Source organism: Candoia aspera, chromosome 4 (assembly GCF_035149785.1).
Source record: "Candoia aspera isolate rCanAsp1 chromosome 4, rCanAsp1.hap2, whole genome shotgun sequence".
Classification (NCBI taxonomy): domain Eukaryota; kingdom Metazoa; phylum Chordata; class Lepidosauria; order Squamata; family Boidae; genus Candoia; species Candoia aspera.
In genome coordinates this window covers 19,389,715-19,398,374 of record NC_086156.1, presented here as the reverse complement: position 1 = coordinate 19,398,374, position 8,660 = coordinate 19,389,715, and the positions used below count along the sequence as shown (strand labels likewise).

At 36.8% G+C, this 8,660-nt stretch overlaps 1 protein-coding gene across 1 annotated transcript in view; it reads left to right on the top strand.

Annotated features, from left to right (window-relative positions):
- Window positions 1–264: 264 nt before the first annotated feature.
- Window positions 265–8,660, top strand: part of ARMC3 (armadillo repeat containing 3) — a 75,189-nt gene continuing 66,793 nt past the window's right edge. The window contains exon 1 of the mRNA XM_063303527.1: window positions 265–378. The gene's annotated coding sequence lies outside the window, so the exon portion shown is untranslated. The remainder of the gene's footprint in view (window positions 379–8,660) is intronic.

Sequence of the window (8,660 nt, the reverse complement as noted above, 5' to 3'; positions counted from 1 at the left end):
GTTTTGTATGAGACTTTTTAATTCTGCTCCTCAGAGAGAGAAGAAATGCCTAATGTGACCCGGAAACTCTAAACTTTGTGTGAGTCTATAAGTAGAAATCTATGATCTGTGACGGTGATGTTGTGCCCTCTGGCGAAACTCTGTTCTATACAGTAGTTCAGCGCAATAGAAGCTCCTGTTACGCATGCGCCTTAAGGTAGCGTAACCTAGCAACAAGCAAAGCGAGACGCCTTTGCAAGAGAGTAAGAGACAAGTGTTGGGAGGTCTTGGGAACGTGTCTCTCGGCCTAGAAGCTCAGATACAGATCTCCCTGTGCGACTGAAACTTTCTGGGGACAGACTGAGTTGAAAAGCCGTCTGAAGGAAGGAAAGTCCCTGGGTAATGTCTCTGTGCGAAGGATGTGTGTGGTTGCCTGTATTAGTTTTAGTTAGATTTCCTTATCTTAAGTCTGTGATACGTTTTAGACAATACATTTTACTGGTATTTCATTATACAACTAATAAAGTAAGCAGGTCAACAAATTGTAAGTAAAGAAACCTTTGCGCCGTATTTTGTCTGTCACGTATTGTCTCTTCTCAGAAAATAATTGTTTAAACTGTATGCGGTCTCTTTACTATCCAGCTGTTGCAGAACAAACGAAAAAATGGCTGCCCTAAAAACACTGAAAAACCATAAATATTGAAAATATATTGAAAACTTAGATGTGGGAAAAAGAAAAAGAAGGTCCTCTTCTAAAAACACATTTGCCACTAAGCTCTTAGCTTTTGTACAACTTTTATTTATTTTTTTTAAATTAAGCTCAACTTTTTAGCAATGCAACTAAATGCTGAAGTTCTGATGACTAAACTTTTAAAAATGTTTTTATGTTTACCAGTTCATGGATTGTTGTGAGCTGCCTAGAATCATTATATGTGATAGGTGGCCATATAAATCCTGTAAGTAAGTAAATAAGTAAACAAGCTTAGTTATAAATTACAAGGATTACATATTTAGTAATTAAGCATTTTATTGCTGCAATGGTGGTAGTAGTTTGTGCCAGTATTGTTAGGGAATACACATATATGCAATCCAGTGTGAGATATTTAAATCTACAATTTAAAATGTACCATTTGTATTATTATTTTATTCCAAGAGTTATAATTTTTTCTCCCATCCTTGATAAACCTGTATCCTAAATCCTGGGTGAATTCTCATTTCCTTTTTATGGGTCCATTTTGTCAAAATCACTTTTTGTGGGTTTGTTTATCACCTTCCAAAAGCAGCTGTGTGTACAGTGTATGCTGTTCTCTGTGAGTGCTATACTCCATCTGATGAAGTGAGCGGTGATTCACAAAAGCCCATAGATCACTAAAGGCCATCCAATAATAAATATGGCAATTTTAATTTTTAATTTTAATCTTTTAAGATGCCGCAAATCACTACAACAAGTTTTGTTTTGTGCAGTCCAACTTTAGCATTACAATAAGTATACAACAATGACCAATCCTAGCCATATCTAATTTGGCTCGTATCTGTTGAATAATAGTTTTTAATTTATAAAACTGCCAATTTAAGCATGAGGGAACTGTGAACCCAAGGCTCTGATTTTAGATTTCAAAAGTGACACATATCCTAATCCTAAAAAGTCTAATTCTCTGTATTGTCAGATAACTTCTGAAGACTGGTTCCTACAGTAGGAATAAAGGGAAGTTCATACAGAAAGTGGGGTTTGTTCCACTTTCTCTACCCGTTCCCCTCCCCTCCCTATTCAAAAATGTTTCTTATTCACCATTGCTTCTAGGATGTTTTTCAACTTCCCAGTCTAGTTTATGTCCTGGTATTCTCTTCTGGCCTTCCATCCAAATACAAACTAGGCCTGACTCTGCTTATTTTTTCGAAGAGCAGGTGGCAGTTGTGGCCAGGAGGGCCTTTGCGCAACTTCGTGTTGTGTGCCAGTTACGCCCTTTCCTGGACCGAGAGGCCCTCCAAACAGTCACTCATGCCCTGGTCATCTCCCATATAAACTACTGTAATGTGCTCAACATGGGGCTACCCTTGAAGAATATCCGGAAGCTACAGCTGGTCCAGAATGCGGCCGCGCAGACAATCTTGGGCACCCAAGATTTGCACACATAACACCTTTGTTGCGTGAGCTGCACTGGGTCCCAGTTTGCTTCCGGGTCCAATTCAAGGTGTTGGTCATCACTTTTAAAGCCCTACATGGCATGGGACCAGGATATCTGAGGGACCGTCTCATCTCTATTACATTGACCCACCCCATCCGGTCATGCAGGGAGGGCATGTTATGGACCCCATCTATAAAAGAATTCCATCTAGCGGGGTCTTGGAAGCGTGCCTTCTCTGCTGTAGCTCCTGCCCTTTGGAACATCCTTCCCCCAGAGGTGAGACAGGCCCCCTCGCTCCTGGACTTTTGCAAAAGTTTAAAGACCTGGTTCTATCTGCAAGCTTGGAATGGAAGGGGGAATAATTACATCTGGGGATGGCTAGCACGGTAAAACGATTATGAGGGGCCTATTACACTCAAGGACTGATTAAGATATTTTCGCCATGTAGATTTTATTATATTTGTACTTTTATGGTATTTTGTAATGTAATGGTTTTAATCCTATTTTATTGTAAGCTGCCCAGAGTCCCCCCGTAGGGGTGAGATGAGCGGTGAATAAATTTGTAAAATAAATAAATAAAAATAATAAATTTTAAGCCCAGGTGCCATTGCTCATGTGCTGCCTTTAATAGGGTGACGTAAAATATCAAAGTCACAAGTAAGCTTTCAAGTTCTTCAGCATATTTACACAGTAGTGCTTAAAAGTTTGTAAACTTTTGAATTTTCAATATTCCTGCATAAATATGAGCTACATGTTCTCCACACAAGTCCTAAAACTAGTTAAAGAAAACCCAACTAAACAAATGAGTCAAAAATATTATACTTGTTCATTGGTTTATTAAGGAAAATAATCCAAAGATAACATACTGTGTGTGGCAAAAGTATGCAAACGTTTGCTTTCAGTAACTGGTGTGCCCAGCTTGGGCAACAATAACTGCAACTATACATTTCCGATAACTATTGATCAGTCCTGCACATCACCTTGGAGGAATTTTAGCCCATTCCTCCTTACAGAACAGGTTCAATTCAGGGATGTTGGTGGGCTTCCTCGCATGAACTGCTCACTTCAGGTCCTTCCATAACATTTTTATAGGATTAAGATCAGGACTGACTTGGCCATTCCAAACTATTAACTTTCTTCTGCTTTAACCATTCTTTGGGCATATGACTCATGTGGTTTGGGTGGTTTTCTTGCTGCATGACCCACTTTCTCTTGAGCTTCAGTTCATGGACAGATATGCTGACATTTTCCTGTAGAATTTGCTGGTAGAATTAAAAATTCATAGTTCCATCAACATTGGCAAGCCATCCTGGTCCAGAGGCAGTAAAGCAGGCCCAAACCATGATACTGCCACCACCACGTTTCACAGATGGGATAAGGTTCTTATGGTGGAATACAGTATTTGCCTTTTGCCAAACATAACACTTTTGATTCTATTTTGGTCTCATCTGTCCACAGAACATTCTTTCAATAGCCTTCTGGCTTATCCATGTGGCCTTTCACAAACTAGATGGGCAGCAATGTTCTTTTGGAGAGTAGTGGCTTTCTCTTTGCAACCCTGCCATGCACACCATGGTTGTTTAGTGTTCTCCGGCTGGTGGTCTCATGAACACTGGCACTTGCCAATGCAAGAGAGACCTTTAATTCCTTAGACATTACCCTGGGCTTCTTTGAGACCTCCCAGCATATTACATGCCTTGCTCTTGATATGATCTTGGTTGGTTGACCACTCCTGGGGAGGGTAACAATGGTGTTGAATTGTCTCCATTTGTACACAATCTGTCTGATAGTGGACTGGTAGAGTCCAAACTCTTTAGAAATAGTTTTATAACCTTCTCCAGCCTGGTGAGCATCAAGAACTGTTTATTTGGAGATCCTCAGAAATCTCCTTTGTTCAAACCATGACCCACTTCCACATACCTGTGTTGTGAAGATCAGACTTTGATAGTGAATATCCAGAATTCTGTTCTTTAAAGAAGGCAGGACCTCCCACACTCACACCTGGTTATCATCCCATTGATTGAAACACCTGACTCTAATTTCCCCTTCAAATGAACTGATAATCCTAGAGGTTTGCATACATTTGCCACACACAAATATGTAGCTTTGGCTCATTTTCGTCAGTAAAGCAATGAACAAGAATAATGTTTTGACTCATTTGTTTAATTGGGTTCTCTTTATCTAGTTTTAGGACTTTTTAGGACTCCATTTTAAAACTGATTCAAACTTTGGACCTTTACCATACTTTCCTGCTTTCTCTTCTGTCTCCCTTTGTTTAATAACTAGGCTGAAGAAAGATCTAGAGAACTCAAAAATTGCTGACTACTTTGTAACATTTTAGTTGGTTCTAATTATCATCTTACTATGATACTTACTACGACTTTTACGTTTTTGGTAATAGACTACTAACAATTTGTATTAATATTCTACCTTTCTTCCAATGAATTACTTATTTCTCTCATCTTACATAATCTTACATTTAAAACAACAAATGAAGAATTCTTGCATTCGTATATTATGCAACTGAAATCATAAAAAATTGTACTGTATGAGGCCAGGCATTCTGGTTTGTAACTTACTATGTACAAACCATTCCATTATATTTGGTTTAACAAACTGGGGCTTAGTGCAGTGTGTGAACCCACCCAATAAGTGGCTATATAAGCTTAGGTCAATTGTGATTACCACAATATATAATAATGGAGTTGCTTTGGGGTTTTTTTTTCTTTTTTGGTTGGTATCTTAGATTGATTTTTAAAAAATTTACATGTATGTTTACCTTTCCCATATTAATGTTCTCCCTGCCAAAATAACAGTCAGCCATAGTTAAGGCTTTTGTCTCTCTAAGAACATTGCTGCTTAGCAGCATAATGAGTCTTGGTTTGAAGAACAGCAACTTAGCCAATACTGTGTGGTGAAAGAAGCAGGAAGATACTGACTTATGTAGGAGGATTTCAAGGGATTAAGAAAGTAATGCCTTTCTGAAGTGTACGTTTTCCCAGTTCATAATAAATCAGTTGAGGTCAGCATAGCTAGAGTTTCATGCTGTCAACTTTCTCCCTTGAGGCTTTTAAAGGGATCCCAAAAGACAGGAGACCAGCTTTTAAAAGGGTTAGAATTGGATGAACATATTAGTAGTGCAGACTAAGGCACAAGAATCTGCACTACTAATGCGGGGATGCCACATTTGCAGAAAAACTCTAAGACCATTTTTTTTTGATAAAAGTTTTATTAAGTTTAAGGCAAAGATAAAAACTACAAAAAAACAAAAAAAACTACAGAAAAAAAGAAAAAGTAGTAAATATGGAACTGGAATAAAAATAACAAAATTATCAAATAAAGCATATATAGTTGTTTTATGCTGCTCATTATAGGCTGACTCAGCAGTGTTGATGCTTTCTAAGCATCAGATCATGACGAAAGTTTATGTACCTTGTCATCAGAAATACTGGGAAAGATTTAACCTGGGATATTTTGCATGCAAAGGTGTTTTAGACAACTGCACTGTGGCCTAAAACAAGGACACAAATTATTTTGATTACTAGAATACACTTGCCAGAATATTCTGTTTGTTAGGAAGAACTTTGATCTTGTCCTTTTATCTGAATATGTTCTTGAGTATTAGATATATAAATATATGTGTTATGGGAGTATATATGACCAAGTGTGTGTCTATAAAATGCCATTATTGTTTTTGGCATTTTATACAGCAGGTATATGCAACCAGAGGTCTGAAGGCTGCATGCTCTTGTCAGAAGTCTTAGATGTAGCCCCCAGATCCCCAACAAAAGAGAATAATTGTTAAATATCCAGAGAGTGATCAAATGCAAAAATAAGCCAACACTAATTTTTGCCCAGACCACATCTACTTTTCCAGTGCAGCCCATGATACGCCACTCAAAGACCAAGTGTAATTTTTTTTGTATCCTTTACAGAGCAATACCAAAAGACATATCTTTTCCCTAATGGATTAACATCTAAGTTAGACCATAGGGGAGAAAACAGAGAAGAAAAGGGAGGACAGCTGTAATAAGTGCTGAAATCTTTGTGTAATGATTCTCATTAGGTCATTGGTAGTGCCTAGTCAGTTAGGGTTGACAAGTCATCTCCATATCCAGACCAAACAAGTATTTTCTTCACTATGTTTCACTATTTTTCATACTCTCTGACACTTTGGTAATTAATATAAGGTCTAGTCAGTGAAGAGCAGGAGAAGAAGTCTCCAACCTTTGTGGGTTAGCAGGTACCTTCAGAGTTCTAAGAGTATGTTGTGGCCCTTTCACAAAATTAGGGTTGTTGTCACTGAAGGTACATATAATCATAAAACATTTTATATACTAGAAGACAGAAAAGAACCCCTGCAAAAACCTTGGGCTGCCCAAGATTTGTTCATCATTTATTCTTTAATAATACCTCTTGGATCTATGTATCGCATCTAAAGGCATTGCTTCATAATCTCAAGCAGGTTATGCTTGAGGCTGGACCTTTGGTTTGTTGTGTGCTAGTTCCCAATTTCTTTTTTCTTTTAATTAATTAAATTAAAGAAACTTTTAAAAGTTGGAGGTGCTTGGCAGGAGCTAAAGAACATATGTGACTGTCCTACATTGTGATTCCAATCCTTTTAATGCTTTTGATAGAAATTTGATGGGCCTTAAATTCTTTTCCATAATTGATTGCTCCGAATTTATGTTCTCCTCTTGATTTCTTCTTGTTTTAATTCTCTGTACTTTAGAAACCTTTGATAGTCATATAACTCTTTAGGAGAGACACTTTTATTGTTTTAAGAGTCAGGCCCGCTGAACTCCTCCAGTGATAAGCAGGACAGAGCAGGAAAGCTTGCAAGGGAGATCTGTAACAAAATATTTGCATGTCTTAAGTGATTGATTGGTATCAAATTTATAATTGCAGATTGTCTGACTTTGTGGTTGTGCCAAAACAACAACAACAACAACAACCACCCTAACATAATAGTCTTTCCTGTTTAATGCCTATCAGTTTTTAAACCAGCTCAGCTGACAGATGAACAGCCCACTTGGTACAAGCAGCCTACCAGCCCTTTTTTGCCGCACTAGAAGTTTCACTACTATTAGAATTCCACGGCAGATGCTGAACAAGAGAATTGTAATTTTCGACTAATTTTTGGTGGAAATACATCAAGAACACTGTCCCTAAGTTATCAGATAGATTTAACATACATAAAATCTATCAAAACACAATTATACCAAAATTCTATCCTCTTTCGTGACAGGTCATATCACTCTTCACCTTTTGGGACCCTCTGCTAAAAGCTTGCCCAACCTGAACTAAACTATATCTGAAATAGATTGTTTCATTTTGTTTGTTCCTGATGTGAGTGAACAGCTCATTTAGAACACACGTATCTTTTTAAGTTTAGAGACAGAAAACAAGATTTGATCTCACAGTATTATACTGGCACTTCTTTAACTGACTGAATAGCTGCTATGTTCTGTTTCTTTGAGATTTATATTAAAGCAATTTATTTCCTAAAGTCTCTCTTTCTTGTGGAAGGAGGAATTTTATTGTTCATTGCAGGAAGATATTTGAAATCTTACACATCATGTTTCCATTTAGATTGTTTGACACAGCTTGCATTGTCCTCAAGTAGCACTAGAATAGTCTTCCGTATTTTTTATTACGGTTTCTGTGACTGAAGAGTTTAGGATACAGTTTGTCCCCCCTTTGCTTTCATTAATTTTTATATCATAAAGGAGTAATTACTGTATTTAATATTGTATGAAGCAGAGTAAAAAAATTACAGTTTACCCAGAATTGGGTTCCCAGATTTCAGCTTAGGAACAGGCTTGAGATCTTTGGATTATTCATGATAATACAAAGCCAATATTTTTATACTATTTATTTATGCATTTGATTTATATTCCAGCTTTCATTTAGAAGCAAAAATTGGTATACAGAGTGCTCCCTCCCTCTTCCCCCCCCACCATGGGCATCTGTCAAATGGAGATTAAAAAAAAATCAAGATTGAAACCCTGCCTTTAAATATATATATATAATTTCAAATAAAAAAGGAAAAGAAATACTGATACAAATACAAATTTTAAAGGATATAGAACATATAGGAAAAAGGAAAAAAACCTAATATAAGCAATAAAATACAGCTGCATAAGTAACAAATACAGAATAACCAGCAAATCTAAAGTATCATATAGCTAATATATTCTAATATATCATTAATAAATTAGAGTGCTACAGATATTTCATGCCCAATTTCTAGTCAGGACATGTCTCCATTTAGCTGTAAAAATATTTGACAAGCACAATTAAAATCAATAAGAGGAAAAAGAAAAACTACAAATAATAAACAATACATTCTCAATTGCTGTAAATAATGTGTAGACTTTATGTCAGGTTAAAATATGAACCCAAATTTGGGATGTGGCACAATTCCATATATAAAATTATAGTCCAGAAATTGTTCATCAGATTTACTTCTATATATGAAGTTATTCTAGACACTGAGGCATATTCCCAAAGTGTAATTATCCATTCTTCCTGGGGGGGCGGGGTCACAGATCT